This window comes from Ranitomeya imitator, chromosome 4 (genome assembly GCF_032444005.1).
Source record: "Ranitomeya imitator isolate aRanImi1 chromosome 4, aRanImi1.pri, whole genome shotgun sequence".
Taxonomy (NCBI): domain Eukaryota; kingdom Metazoa; phylum Chordata; class Amphibia; order Anura; family Dendrobatidae; genus Ranitomeya; species Ranitomeya imitator.
Window position 1 is genome coordinate 29,079,874 of NC_091285.1, and position 17,069 is coordinate 29,096,942.

Genomic DNA, 17,069 nt, shown 5'->3' on the forward strand with positions numbered 1-17,069 from the left:
ATAAAAAGTTAAGGAGAGACAGGAAGGTGTGGAGCGATAGGCCGAGGAGCAATAGGAAGATGAGGAACGATATGAAAGGTGAAGAGCAATAGGAAGATGAGGTACGATATGAAGGTGAAGAGCAACAGAGAGATGAGGAACGGTATGATGATGAGGAGCAATAGAATGATGAGGAATGATATGAAGGTGAGGAGCAATAGGACGATGAGGAATGATATAAAGGTGAGGAGCAATAGGAAGATGAGGAATGATATGAAGGTGAAGAGCAATAGGAAGATGATGTACAATATGAAGGTGAAGAGCAACAGAGCGATGAGGAACAGTATGAAAGTGAGGAGCAATAGGACGATGAGGAATGATATGAAGGTGAGGAGCAATAGGAAGATGAGGTATGATATGAAGGTGAAGAGCAACAGAGAGATGAGGAACTGTATGAAGGTGAGGAGCAATAGGATGATGAGGAATGATATGAAGGTGAGGAGCAATAGGAAGATGAGGAACGATATGAAGGTGAAGAGCAATAGGACGATGAGGAATGATATGAAGGTGAGGAGCAATAGGAAGATGAGGAATGATATGAAGGTGAAGAGCAATAGGAAGGTGAGGAACGATATGAAGATGAGGAGCAATAGAAAGATGAGGAATGATATGAAGGTGAAGAGCAATAGGACGATGAGGAATGATATGAAGGTGAGGAGCAATAGGAAGATGAGGAACGATATGAAGGTGAGGAGCAATAGGAAAATGAGGAACGATATGAAGGTGAAGAGCAACAGAAAGATGAGGAACGATATGAAGGTGAGGAGCAATAGGAAAATGATGAACGGTTCGGATGTACAGAAAGGTAAGATGGGATTAGAAAGTGAAGAGCAATAGCAAGGTCATGAACTTTAGGATGGTGAGGAGTGAAAGGAAGGTGAAAAACTATAGGAAGGTAAGGAGCAATAACAAGAGAAGCTATAGGAAGATTAAGATGAGGTCAATGAATTATATGAAGGTGAGGAGCAATCAGACAAGGAGGAATAGGAAGTTGAGGAGCGTTTAGAAAATGAGAAGGTGATCAGCAAACCAAAGGTGAGGAGCAGTAAGAAAGTGAGAGATAATAAGGTGAGTAGCAATAGAAAGATGAGGAGGAATCAGAAGGCAAGGAGTGATAGGAGACTGAGGAACAATAGGAAGACAAAGAGTAACAGAAGTGTGAGAAGCTATAGATGAGGAGCGATAGAAAGAAGAGGAGCAATAGCTTAGAAGGGATAGGAAGATGGGAGCAATGGAAAGGTGAGGAGCGGTAGAAATGTGGGGAGCTATAGAAAGGTGAGGGTGAAGAGTTAAAAAATGATGAGGAGCGATCAAAAGGTGAAGAGCGATAGGAAGATGAGGAGCGATGGAAAGGTGAGGAGCGATGGAAAGGTGAGGAGCAATAGGAAGATGAGGAGCAATAGGAAGATGAGGAGCAATAGGAAGATGAGGAGCAATAGAAGGATTGGAATAATATGAAGGTTATTGGCTTCATATTATTGCCACAACCTGAGTGTGATGGCCTGAACCAGTTGTTGTCGGGGCCCCAGAATGACTTTGCCAAGTTCTCCCTTACCCTCTATGTTTGTTCTGCTTTTTTCCCTAAATTTACTTTATGATTTAGGAAAACATTTTACAGAGTATTTAAAATGTACATTTGGAGGCCGCTGTTATTACCGCAGTGCATTGTTTTGACTAACAGAAGCCGGAGCAGCATGAATCTTCATAATGTTTTCACTGTAATCTTCAATCTGAAAAGAGAAAAAATAAATGTAAATGTAATAGAGTAAGTCATGGTGATGAATGTGTCCCGGCGGAGGCAGAGCGCTTGTTTGTCCTGGCGCACTTTCAGCTCCATTTCTAGGCTTCACTACAGTCTCAGAGACCTCCCAGGTCTTGTCGACTAAATAGTTATCAGCAGACGACTTCACAATAGATTGTATTATAGAAGCTCCCGCCAGTATCCGTCTATTCCTGCTCCATACAATACCGCACAATAATGCTGCACAGAAGACTATGGCGGCTATCATTGTGTGTCAGTGTCTGACTGCAGACTGGCAGGAACAGGACCTGAGGCCGAACACAGAGCTCGTCTTATTACACCTCACAGGAAATATTCTGCTCAGTTATAAAGGAACATTAGTCAGTGATCGTCTCCTATAGTGGACCTCTGATACCCCGAAGTGTGGAGCGTGAGCACTGGTATAATGTCTACTGCTCCCTCACTATGTGCAATCCATCCAATCTACCCATGTATCATTCATTCATTTATCTATCTATCTATCTATTATCTATCTATTATCTATCTATCTATTATATATCTATTTAGTATCTATCTATTATCTATCTATTATCTATCTATCTATTATCTATCTATTATCTATTATCTATCTATCTATTATCTATCTATTATCTATCTATCATCCATCTATCTATCTATCTATTATCTATCATCTATTTATTTGTCTATTATCTATCTATCTATCTATCTATCTATTTATCTATCTATCTATTATCTCTCTATCTATCTATCTATCTATTATCTATTATCTATCTATCTATCTATCTATCTATCTATCTATCTATCTATCTATCTATCTATCTATTATCTGTCTATTATCTATCTATCTATCTATCTATCTATCTATCTATCTATCTATCTATTATCTATCTATCTATCTATCTATTATCTGTCTATTATCTATCTATCTATCTATTTATCTATCTATTATCTATCTATCTATCTGTTATCTATTATCTATTATCTATCTATCTATTATCTATCTATCTATCTATTATCTATCTATCTATTATCTATCTATCTATCTATCTATTATCTATCTATCTATCTATTATCTATCTATTATCTATCTATCTATCTATCTATTATCTGTCTATTATCTATCTATCTATCTATCTATCTATTATCTATCTATCTATCTATCTATCTATCTATCTATTATCTGTCTATTATCTATCTATCTATCTATCTATCTATTTATCTATCTATTATCTATCTATCTATCTGTTATCTATTATCTATTATCTATCTATCTATTATCTATCTATCTATTAATCTATCTATCTATCTATTATCTATCTATCTATCTATCTATCTATCTATCTAGTATCTGTCTATTATCTATCTATCTATCTATTTATCTATCTATTATCTATCTATCTATCTGTTATCTATTATCTATTATCTATCTATCTATTATCTATTAATCTATCTATCTATCTATCTATTATCTATCTATCTATTATCTATATATTATCTATTATCTATCTATCTATCTATCTATTATCTATTATCTATCTATCTATTATCTATTATCTATCTATAATCTATCTATCTATCTATTATCTATCTATCTATCTATCTATCTATCTATCTGTTATCCATTATCTCTCTATCTATCTAGAATCTATCTGTTATCTATCTATTATCTATTATCTATCTATCTATCTATTATCTATTATCTATTATCTATCTATAATCTATCTATCTATCTATTATCTATTATCTATCTATCTATTATCTATCTATCTATCTATCTATCTATCTATCTATCTATCTATCTATCTGTTATCCATTATCTCTCTATCTATCTAGTATCTATCTATTATATATCTATTATCTATTATCTATCTATCTATCTATCTATTATCTATTATCTATCTATCTATTATCTATTATCTATCTATAATCTATCTATCTATTATCTATTATCTATCTATAATCTATCTATCTATTATCTATTATCTATCAATCATCTATCTTTCTACACTACGAGCTCTTTAAGTTTTCTCTTGTTCTGAAAGGAAAAATAAAACAGCTTTACATTGTAAACCAATAAAAGGAGCTCCATGGTGTTGGTCAAAAGTGGGCAATTTTAACTCTCATTTTTTTCCCTGTTGTTCCCCTGAGTATTCAGTTTCTGTTTTTTATAAATCTGCGAGATATGGGTGTTTTTATTCATTTCCCTCTAAAATGTAAAATCCTATGGCATATGATGGCTCTATAAAAATAAAAATGATTATTATTATTACTACTCTTAATGGTCTATATCAAGGAGGCGTGGCTCTCATTCTAATTATTCAGAGCAGCCTAAAGACACACCCCAGAGGATCCTGTGAGACACGCCCCAGAGGATCCCGTGAGACACACCCCAGAGGATCCTGTGAGTCACGCCCCAGAGGATCCTGTGAGACACGCCCCAGAGGATCCCGTGAGACATGCCCCAGAGGATCCCGTGAGACACACCCCAGAGGATCCTGTGAGTCACGCCCAGAGGATCCTGTGAGACACGCCCCAGAGGATCCCATGAGACACGCCCCAGAGGATCCCGTGAGACACGCCCCAGAGGATCCGTGAGACACGCCCCAGAGGATCCCGTGAGACACGCCCCAGAGGATCCCGTGAGACACGCCCCAGAGGATCCCGTGAGACACGCCCCAGAGAATCCCGTGAGACACGCCCCAGAGGATCCTGGGAGACATGCCCCAGAGGATCCTGCGAGACACGCCCCAGAGGATCCCGTGAGACACGCCACATTGTCAAAGACCATAAAAAGTAGTGGTAAATAAATATGTCCACATCTGTGGAACCGTATGGTGTATTAAAAAAAAAAATCGAATACTCAGGTGAGCAGAGGAATAAAATAAGAGCAAAGAGTAGCCACTTTTAACCTAGTGACAGGTCTCCTTTAAGAGGTTTTCAGGATTGGAAAATCATGGCTGCTTATTTTCCAGAGAGAGCGCCACTTGGTGCCGCAGGTTGTGGCTGGTACTGAGTGTAAGTTCCATGAAAGGAGTTTTTCCAGGGAGAATTATAGATGGCCTATCCTAGTGCATTTAAATAAAATTAACGAGGGTCTGATTTTCTTATCCCCCTCCCAATTAGTGGTTGAAAAGCGAATAGCTTATCTAAAGGAGTGTCTAGAGTTGGACCCCCACTGATTTCATAATGGTGGTCTCATCCTATCAATATTGTGCTTTTGGCGAAACTTTTCAAAGTGAATAGGGCTCTGCGTACCGCAGACAACCTGTGCACAATTGTGGCGCTGTTTCTAGAAGAAAATAGCCATATCTTTAATCGATCCTCAAGAATATGCCACATGTCTGAATGAAGCCTTATAGATGATTATTGATATATATATATTTTTTTTATTTATAGAACTTTCCTAGAAAAGCTCCATTTTACCAGAAGTGTCCCAGGTAAGTCCCATAAATGATCTGCGGCTGTTTTTGGCAGGTCTGAGCTCCATTTACAAGGTGTAACATATCGCAGCTGGACTTCTGAGCTGACCAAGAAAAATAAGTCCATGTGCAGTTTTATGGCTGTAAATGACAACTTGGAGAATAATAAATCTCCGCTGACACTTGGAGGTCCCAGATCTACAGCATCTGTACAGTCGCAAACGTCACTCATTTACTCGTCAGTCACCTCCTGATATTGAGATTCACGTTTTCAATTTTAGCAAAATAAGGATTTTTTTTTTTCCTTTTTTATTACAATTTTATATTTTTTTTTTTTTTGTCATTCATATTTAATACCTTCATTATATCCTGCATTTTTTTATTTTTATTTATTTAATAGCTCTATTTTTTTTCACATTTTTTATTGTATTGGTTTATTATTGTGTTGGTTTCTTTTTTTTTTTAGTACATTTTCTTGTTATTTTTTGGCATTCATATTTTATGCCGTGTATTTGTTCATTTTATCGTGCGTGTATGATTTATGTTTTTTTATTTATTCGTTGTGTATATGTATTTTATTCATTTTTCTTGTATTGGTTTAGTGTTGTATCAGTGTTGAATTAACACAAAACTGATTACAGTCGTGGTCGTAAGTGTTGGCGCCCTTGAGATTACAGTCGTGGTCGTAAGTGTTGGCGCCCTTGAAATTGTTTCAGAAAATGAAGTATTTTTCCCAGGAAATGATTGCGATTACACATGTTTTGTTATGCGCATGTTTATTTCCTTTGTGTGTATTGGAACAACACAAAAAAAACAAACAAAAAAAAGGCAAATTTGACATAATTTCCCACAAAACCCTAAAAATGGGCCAGACAAAATTGTTGGCACCTTTCCAAAATTGTTGGCACCCTCAGCCTAATATTTGGTTGCATCCTTTGAAATAAAAAACTGCAATCAATCGCTTCCTATAACCATCAACAAGCTTCTTACACCTCTCAGTTGGAATTTTGGACGACTTTTCTTTTGGAAACTGCTTCAGGTCTCTCATATTTAAAGGTGTCTTCTCCCAACGGCAATTTTATGATCTTTCCACAGGTGATCAATGGGACTCATTACTGGCCACTTCAGAACTCTCCAGTGCTTTTTTTTCCATCCATTTCTAATTTCTGGGGTCTTCTTGAAGTATGTTTGGGGTCATTGTCCTGCTGGACCCATGACCTAGGACGAAAACTCAGCTTTCTGACACTGGGCACTACAATGCAACCCAAAATCCTTTAGTAATCTTCAGATTTCATGATGCCTTGCACACACTAAAATCACCCATTGCAAGAGGCAGCAAAACAACCTAAGACATGTTTGAACCTCCACCATATTTGACTGTAGGTGCTGTGTTCTTTTCTTTGTTGGCCTCATTCCATTTTTCAGCAAACAGTAGAATGATGTGCTTTACCACAAAGATCTATCTTGGTCTCATTTGTCCACAAGACGCTTTCCTTTAAGGATTTTGGCAAACTGTAGTCTAGCTTACTTATGTCTCTGTGCCAGCAGTGGGGTCCTCCTGTGTGACTTCTGCCATAGCATTTCATTTCACTCAAATGTCGACAGATAGTTCGCACTGACTCTGATGCACCCTGAGCTTGCATGACAGCTTGAATTTCTTTGAAGTTTGATTGAGGCTGATCATCCACGATCCGGACTATCCTGTGCTGAAACCTTTTGTAAATTTTTCTCTGCCATCCACATCCAGGGAGATTAGCTACAGTGCCATGGGTTGTAAACTTCTTGATCATGTTGCGTACCGTGGACAAAGGAACATCAAGCTCTCTGGAGATGGACTTGTAACCTTGAGATTGTTGATATTTTTCACAATTTTACCTCTCAAGTCCTCAGACAGTTCTCTTTATCCTCTTTCTGTTCTCCATGCTTAGTGTGGCACACACAGACACACAATGCAAAGATTGAGTCGTCTTTTCCCTTTTTATCTGATTTCAGGTGTGTGCCCACACCTGTTACTTGCCATGGGTGAGTCTGAACGAGCATCCCATGCTTGAAACAAAGCACAGTTTTGGAAAGGTGCCATCAATTTTGTCCGGCCCATTTTGGTTGTTTTGTGTGAAATTATGTCCAACTTGCCTTTTTTTCTCAGTTCTTTTTGTGTTGTTCCAGAACACTCAAAAGTAATAAACACGTGTATAACAAAACATGTGTGATTGCAATAATTTTCTGGGATAAATACTTCATTTTCTGAAACAATTTCAAGGGTTCCAATACTTTCGGCCATGCCTGTGTACTGAAAGGTGTCCTTATCCCGAAAGTCGCGTTTGCAGTAATTGCATGTGAAGCCATATGACCCAAGAGGGGCGGCCAAAGGATATTTATAATATAACCATAGTGATAAATAGCGGGCATACTTTATGAGGGGATACCATGATATGTGGTCCTGTAATATATATGCCGTATGTAACAGATCTGCCTGTTTCCATCGCCCATCAGCCATTTATATCTGCCTAATCCACCCTTCTCTCCCTCGGATTGCAATCTACACTTTCTGATACCAACGACGAGTTCATAAGAAATTATTAGAACCAGATAATAAAACTAAATTATTATTACAGCACATCCACTAGAAAATGATGAAAAATAAACTCTACCGTTTTATGTATACAGCTCCTATGCAAACCTATGTGTTCCTATAGTAGCAGACTACATACAGAAATTCTATTTTGCAGTCATGTTTTATTCCGTTCTCCTTCCTCGGTTTTCTTTTCTAATTCATACTTGTCAATTTTTTTACACTGGCAGTCCAGATATATTCCTTCTTTATCCATGCCCATGTTTTTTTTTTTTTTTACACCCCCTCCATATCACTTCTAGGTCCCCCTGGAAGTGCGTTTGATTTTCTTTCCGAGACCTTCTTTCCAGAAAGATTTGGCTGTGACCCATAGATGTGCCAAACTTCCATGAGTCTAGTAGGTCTCCCCTTTTTCAGGGAGCCTATCTGAAGATGGTAGTAAATCCGAAGGATGCAATGAGCACATAGCTTTGCATATAAGCTGCATACTCAGAACGATACCGATAGCCTTTAAGGAGGACCTGTAACTTACCTAAAATATGTACTGTGTAAACGTCGCTGTTCTTCTGAATCCGACGATGTTTTTCTTTTGTTCCTGCGCTTCTCCGTTCCTGAGATATGACCACTTCTTCCCAGCAAATAATTCTAAACTTGTCAGCCAACTGGGCACTGCCCTTAGGAAGACACGCCCAGAAAAGAGTTGAAGATGACACCCACTTGTCTATAAAGACTAGATTTATATGCAGGGAAGAAAGGACCGTATCTCAGGAACGGAGTGGCGTAGAAAGAAAAGAAAAACATCGCCGGATTCAGGAGAACAGCGGCGTTTACATCAGGTAAAAAAATGATATAATTATAGTAAGTGACAAATCCTTTTTAAATGGCAGTCCTTACTGCATATTTAGCATTTTCTTCATGAACCTGGTAAATCTACATATCGATTTTTACCACCTTTTCCCATTGGCTAAAGAACATATGGATATACTATATGCACAAATCCAGATGAGATACACACCCAAAACTAACAAAAATAAAAAAAAAATGACCTTCAGATATTTTATCAGAGGTATCTTCCCCCCCAGACCCCACAGACATAAATCAGACCCACGGTACAGACCCTGTAATTTTGCAACAGCTCGTATTTCAATGTCTGACGTGGACCATATGGCGATATGGTAACAGTATCTAGATATCTGTGCGGTGATTTACTAAATGGCGGTATTATTAGACAAATGACCGGATTAACACACACACAGTTTCTCTGATCACTCAAAACCCCAAACTACAAAGCCGCAGATACAGGTCGGGGCAGCTGGGAAAATGCAGGAATGTTCTCATCTGGTGAAATGGATCCGCTCCTAGGCTTTGATATAGAACTTAATGGAGTCAGATCAAGAGGGGAGAAAAAAAAAAAAAAAAGAGGCGTTGGAAAGTCTTTTTCATCCCGACATTATTGATCTAGTTAGTAGTGTGCACATTCCCAGTAAAGTTCCTTTAATCTGGCAAAAAATAGTCACAGCGCCAGATAATCAGGAAAAATACCACCCAGATTATGCTTCGGGCCGAGATCAGGGGCATTGAGGAGGGAGAAGCTTCATGCCTGAAACCCTGAAGCACAACTAGTATTAGAACCTCCATCTGTTCACCCCGAAAGGAATACAGACCATACGTCATACCCCTCAATCATATATAGAGCGTGCACCCCCATAACGGACTTCTGACTCCAATATACAGACAACCCCTAAAAATACTGACCCATAAATAACAGATTCTTCTAAATAGAGACCCCATAACGACTCCCTTGCACTAATAGAGATCCTAGAACAAACCCCCGAAACTGGCAAAGACCCTAAAACAGACCCCTAAACTAACAGAGACCCTAGAACATAATCCTAAACTTATGAGATGTTCTAGAACAGACTCCTAAACTAACAAAGACCCTAGAACAGACCCATAAACTAATAGTGATCCGACAACGGACCCTCTAAGCTAATAGAGACCCTAGGACATAATGTTACGCTAAGAAAGACCCCACAACAGACGCTTAAACTAATATAAACCCTATGACTGCCCCCTAAACTGAGACCCTAGAACAGACTCCTAAACTAATACATATTGTAAAACGGACCTTCCAAACTAATAGAGACCCTAAAACAGACCCCCTGTACTAATAGAGACCCTAAAAGACCCCTTATACTAATAGAGACCCTAAAAGACCCCTTATACTAATAGAGACCCCAAAACAGACCCCATAAACTAAGAGAGACCCTACAACAGACCCCCTATACAAATAGAGACCCTAAAACAGACCCCATAAACTAACAGAGACCCTACAACAGACCCCCTATACAAATAGAGACCCTACAACAGACCCCATAAACTAACAGAGACCCTGGAACAGACCCCCTAAATAAATGGAAAATCTAGAATAACCCACCCAACAGGGACCCCACAGCAGACCCTCTAAGCTAATAGAGACCCTACAAATGACCCCATAAACTAGTAGACACTCTAGAACAGACCTCTCATCTAATAGGGACCCTATAACAGACCCCGTAAACTGAGGCCATAGAACAAATCGTTAAGACTAATAAAGACCCTAAATAAATAAAAGGAGACTAAAAAAACCACCTTAGCTAATAGGGACCCCACAGCAGACCCTAGAGACCCTAGAACAGACCCCTAACATAGAGACTTCCTAAAAATATGGACCTTAGACTACATATTGCTGCATACAGAGCCTGGAGAGAGACCTTAGACTGCACCCCCCTTTATAAAGACCACAATCCAAACCGCCCTTCTAACAAATCCCAGAACGGACGCACTTGTTTAAAGAGCTCAGACAAGACCCCTAACATACAGAGCGCAAACCAGACCCTAACTGTTCTCAGACCCCAAGCCAGACCCCTCCGTTCCTGCACTTTCGAGGTTTAGTTACAGAATGATTCCTACCCTCAGCCTTATCACACCTCAGCTCTGCTACACCCTATCTGGCCGCACCTGACAACCTCAGCTCTGCTACACCCCATCTGGCCGCACCTGACAACCTCAGCTCTGCTACACCCCATCTGGCCACACCTGACAACCTCAGCTCTGCTACACCCCATCTGGCCGCACCTGACAACCTCAGCTCTGCTACACCCTATCTGGCCGCACCTGACAACCTCTGGTACACCCCATCTGGCCGCAGCTGACAACCTCTGCTCTGCTACAACCCATCTGGCCGCACCTGACAACCTCTGGTACACCCCATCTGGCCGCACCTGACAACCTCAGTTCTGCTACACCCCATCTGGCCGCACCTGACAACCTCAGCTCTGCTACACTCCATCTGGCCGCACCTGACAACCTCAGCTCTGCTATACCCCTTCTGGCCGCACCTGACAACCTCAGTTCTGCTACACCCCATCTGGCCTCACCTGACAACCTCAGCTCTGCTACACCCATCTGGCCGCACCTGACAACCTCAGCTCTGCTATACCCCTTCTGGCCGCACCTGACAACCTCAGTTCTGCTACACCCCATCTGGCCGCACCTGACAACCTCAGCTCTGCTACACTCCATCTGGCCGCACCTGACAACCTCAGCACTGCTACACCCTATCTGGCCGCACCTGACAACCTCAGCTCTGTTACACCCCGTCTGGCCTCACCTGACAACCTCAGCTCTGCTACACCCATCTGGCCGCACCTGACAACCTCAGCTCTGCTATACCACTTCTGGCCGCACCTGACAACCTCAGTTCTGCTACACCCCATCTGGCCGCACCTGACAACCTCTGTTACACCCCGTCTGGCCTCACCTGACAACCTCAGCTCTGCTACACCCATCTGGCCGCACCTGACAACCTCACCTCTGCTACACCCCATCTGGCCGCACCTGACAACCTCAGCTCTGCTACACCCATCTGGCCACACCTGACAACCTCAGCTCTGCTACACCCCATCTGGCTGCACCTGACAACCTCAGCTCTGCTACACCCATCTGGCCGCACCTGACAACCTCAGCTCTGCTACACCCCATCTGGCTGCACCTGACAACCTCAGCTCTGCTACACCCATCTGGCCGCACCTGACAACCTCAGCTCTGCTACACCCCATCTGGCCGCACCTGACAATCTCAGCTCTGCTACACCCCATCTGGCCACACCTGACAATCTCAGCTCTGCTACACCCTATCTGGCCGCACCTGACAATCTCAGCTCTGCTACACCCTATCTGGCCGCACCTGACAACCTCAGCTCTGCTACACCCTATCTGGCCGCACCTGACAATCTCAGCTCTGCTACACCCTATCTGGCCGCACCTGACAACCTCAGCTCTGCTACACCCTATCTGGCCGCACCTGGCAACCTCAGCTCTGCTACACCCATCTGGCCGCACCTGACAACCTCAGCTCTGCTACACCCCATCTGGCCGCACCTGACAATCTCAGCACTGCTACACCCCATCTGGCCGCACCTGACAACCTCAGCTCTGCTACACCCCATCTGGCCGCACCTGACAATCTCAGCACTGCTACACCCCATCTGGCCGCACCTGACAACCTCAGCTCTGCTACACCCCATCTGGCCGCACCTGACAATCTCAGCACTGCTACACCCCATCTGGCCGCACCTGACAACCTCAGCTCTGCTACACCCCATCTGGCCGCAGCTGACAACCTCAGCTCTGCTACACCCCATCTGGCCGCACCTGACAACCTCAGCTCTGCTACACCCTATCTGGCCGCACCTAACAACCTCAGCTCTGCTACACCCCATCTGGCCGCACCTGACAACCTCAGCTCTGCTACACCCCATCTGGCCGCACCTGACAACCTCAGCTCTGCTACACCCCATCTGGCCGCACCTGACAACCTCAGCTCTGCTACACCCCATCTGGCCGCACCTAACAACCTCAGCTCTGCTACATCCGTACATGATAACTTTAGACCAGACTCCTCTCTGCTGTGTATGTGAATGCTTAAAATTCCCGTCAGACCCTGGAAACTCGCTCGTTACTCTTCCTATTATTTCGCCTTTTCTGAGCTCGCAGCTAATTTGCAAATCATTTCCAATATTCTGAATAACGGTTTCGAGCAGCCGAGACAAACACCTTGAATACTTAATAGTTCTTTTTATGAAACAATAGCGAGCGTTCATAATAGCCGCGGTCCGGCGCTCCCCCCGCCGCGCAGCGCTCGCCATGTTCTTTGTAGATGACTTGGCACAAGTACTTATTAAGTGCAGACAATATTGCGTTCTCCTGTAGTGCAAAGCATAGCGGAGCGCCGGTCTGAGACTGCTGGTATCTGTGCTACTACAGACTTTATTGGAACACTCAGATGGAAGGGATGCATTGCTCTGCGCGGGAGCTGTATACTTAAAATGTGACTATTGCGAAAATTGCTGCAGTATTTTTCCTACTAGGAATCAGGTTTTAATGTCTTAAAACAAAAATGGCCCCAGTTTTAGAAGTGGGCCGGCATAGACCAAGACACCCCCCATACATCTCATAAAAGGATGTCCTGCTTAGACCACCCCAAGAAAATATGTGACTTCTGGTTGTTCATCTTTTGTGTAAACCTACCTAGCACCTTTTCTTTTCTTATTTTTCTGTGCATTTTTGTGGCTAAAACTGTTAGCAATGAAGAACGGTACTGTAGAAATAAACACACCACAGAATGCACAAATAATACTGTTATACAGTGTAGAAATAAACACACCACAGAATGCACAAATAATACTGTTATACAGTGTAGAAATAAACACACCACAGAATGTCCATATAATACTGTTATACAGTGTAGAAATAAGAACAGCACACAGTGCCCATATAATACTGTTTACAGTGTAGGAATAAGAACACCACATAGTGACCATATAAGGGTATGTGCACACGTATTCTGGGTCCACTGCCCATATAATACAACTATACCGTGTAGAAATAAACACATCACACAGTGACCACATAATGCTGTTATATGGTGTAGAAATAAACACACTACACAGTGCCCATATAATACCGTTGTACAGTGTAGAAATAAACACCCCACACAGTGCCCATATAATACTGTTTTACAGTGTAGAAATAAACACAAAACACAGTGCCCATATAAAACTGTTAAACAGTGTAGGAATAAGCACACCACATAGTGACCATATAAGGGTATGTGCACACGTATTCTGGGTCCACTGCGGATTTTTCTGCAGCGGATTCCAACAGATTTGATAAATCCCAGTGGAAAACCACTGCGGATTTACCGCGGTTTTTCTGCATTTTTCACTGCGGTTTTACAACTGCGGTTTTCCATAAGGGCAGTTGTAAAACCGCTGCGGAAAACGCAGAAAGAAGTGACATGCTGCGGAATGTAAACCGCTGTGTTTCCGCGCGTTTTTTTCCGCAGTATGTGCACAGCGTTTTTTGTTTCCCTTAGGTTTACATTGAACTGTAAACGCATGGGAAACTGCTGCGGATCCGCAGCAAAATCCGCATCGTGTGCACATAGCCTAATACTGTTATACAATTTAGAAATAAACACATCACACAGTGCCCATATAATACTGTTATACAGTGTAGGAATAAACACACTACACAGTGCCCATATAATACTCTTATACAGTGTAGGAATAAACACACCACACAGTCACCATATAATACTGTTATACAGTGTAGGAGTAAACACACCACACAGTAACCATATAATTCCTGTTATACAGTGTAGGAATAAACACACCACACAGTGCACATATAATACCGTTATACAGTGTAGGAATAAACACATCACACAGTGCCCATATAATACTGTTATACAGTGTAGAAATAAACACACCACACAGTGACCATATAATACTGTTATACAGTGTAGGAGTAAATACACCACACAGTGACCATATAATACCGTTATACAGTGTAGGAATAAACATATCACACAGTGCCCATATAATACTGTTATACTGTGTAGGAATAAACACACCACACAGTGCCCATATAATACTGTTATACTGTGTAGGAATAAACACACCACACAGTGCCCATATAATACTGTTATACAGTGTAGGAATAAACACACCACACAGTGCCCATATAATACTCTTATACAGTGTAGGAATAAGCACACCACACAGTGACCATATAATACTGTTATACAGTGTAGGAATAAGCACACCACACAGTGACCATATAATACTGTTATACAGTGTAGGAATAAACACACCACACAGTGACCATATAATACTCTTATACAGTGTAGGAATAAACACCACACAGTGCCCATATAATACTGTTATACAGTGTAGGAATAAGCACATCACACAGTGACCATATAATACTGTTATACAGTGTAGGAATAAACACACCACACAGTGCCCATATAATACTCTTATACAGTGTAGGAATAAACACACCACACAGTGCCCATATAATACTGTTATACAGTGTAGGAATAAACACACCACACAGTGACCATATAATACTGTTATACAGTGTAGGAATAAACACCACACAGTGCCCATATAATACTGTTATACAGTGTAGGAATAAGCACACCACACAGTGACCATATAATACTGTTATACAGTGTAGGAATAAACACACCACACAGTGCACATTTAATACCGTTATACAGTGTAGGAATAAACACACCACACAGTGACCATATAATACCGTTATACAGTGTAGAAATAAACACACCACACAGTGCCCATATAATACCGTTATACAGTGTAGGAATAAACACACCACACAGTGACCATATAATACCGTTATACAGTGTAGGAATAAACACACCACACAGTGCTCATATAATACCGTTATACAGTGTAGGAATAAACACACCACACAGTGCTCATATAATACCGTTATACAGTGTAGGAATAAACACACCACACAGTCACCATATAATACTGTTATACAGTGTAGGAATAAACACACCACACAGTGCCCCGTATAATACTCTTATACAGTGTAGGAATAAATACACCACACAGTAACCATATAATACTGTTATACTGTGTAGGAATAAACACACCACACAGTGACCATATAATACCATTATACAGTGCAGGAATAAACACACCACACAGTGCCCATATAATACCGTTATGCAGTGTAGGAATAAACACACCACACAGTGACCATATAATACCGTTATACAGTGTGTAGGAATAAACACACCACACAGTGCCCATATAATACTGTTATACAGTGCAGGAATAAACACCACACAGTGCCCATATAATACTGTTATACAGTGTAGGAATAAGCACACCACACAGTGACCATATAATACTGTTATACAGTGTAGGAATAAACACACCACACAGTGCCCATATAATACCGTTATACAGTGTAGGAATAAACACACCACACAGTGACCATATAATACCGTTATACCGTGTAGGAATAAACACACCACACAGTGCACATATAATACTGTTATACAGTGTAGGAATAAACACCACACAGTGACCATATAATACCGTTATACAGTGTAGGAATAAACACACCACACAGTGCCCATATAATACTGTTATACAGTGTAGGAATAAACACACCACAAAGTGACCATATAATACTGTTATACAGTGTAGGAATAAACACACCACACAGTGCCCATATAATACCGTTATACAGTGTAGGAATAAACACACCACACAGTGACCATATAATACTGTTATACAGTGTAGGAATAAACACACCACATAGTGACCATATAATACTGTTATACAGTGTAGGAATAAACACACCACACAGTGCCCATATAATACCGTTATACAGTGTAGGAATAAACACACCACACAGTGACCATATAATACCGTTATACAGTGTAGGAATAAACACACCACACAGTGCCCATATAATACTGTTATACAGTGTAGGAATAAACACACCACATAGTGACCATATAATACCGTTATACAGTGTAGGAATAAACACACCACACAGTGACCATATAATACCGTTATACAGTGTAGGAATCGTGACTTTCTAGGACTTGCCACATCCTCAGGATTCAGTCTGAACGTTAGCGTCAGGCAGCTTTCACGCTTTTTTTTTAATATATTGTCAGATCTCCCATCTTAAAATTTTAAGTGTTTATATATTTCTAGGAGGAACAACAGTGGAATTAGCTTTTCTGGAACTTTTTTTTGCTGTTCCTCTATTGTTTCTCCTGGGAATGTAAGGTGAATACATTTCTAATAGTAGCAACAGATGAAATAGCTATTTCGGGAACCCATATATTGTTCCCCTTTTGTTCCTCCTGGAAATGTATTCATCTTACATTTCCAGGATGA

General features: G+C 41.0%; 1 protein-coding gene across 2 annotated transcripts in view; it reads left to right on the forward strand.

Moving 5' to 3' along the window:
- Window positions 1-17,069, forward strand: part of TSPAN9 (tetraspanin 9) — a 500,490-nt gene that overhangs the window by 130,548 nt on the left and 352,873 nt on the right. Inside the window, exon 3 of one of the 2 annotated variants that reach the window (XM_069763444.1) lies at window positions 5,198-5,238. The exons of the other annotated variant lie outside the window; for it this stretch is intronic. The gene's annotated coding sequence lies outside the window, so the exon portion shown is untranslated. The remainder of the gene's footprint in view (window positions 1-5,197; window positions 5,239-17,069) is intronic. 2 annotated transcript variants of the gene reach the window in all.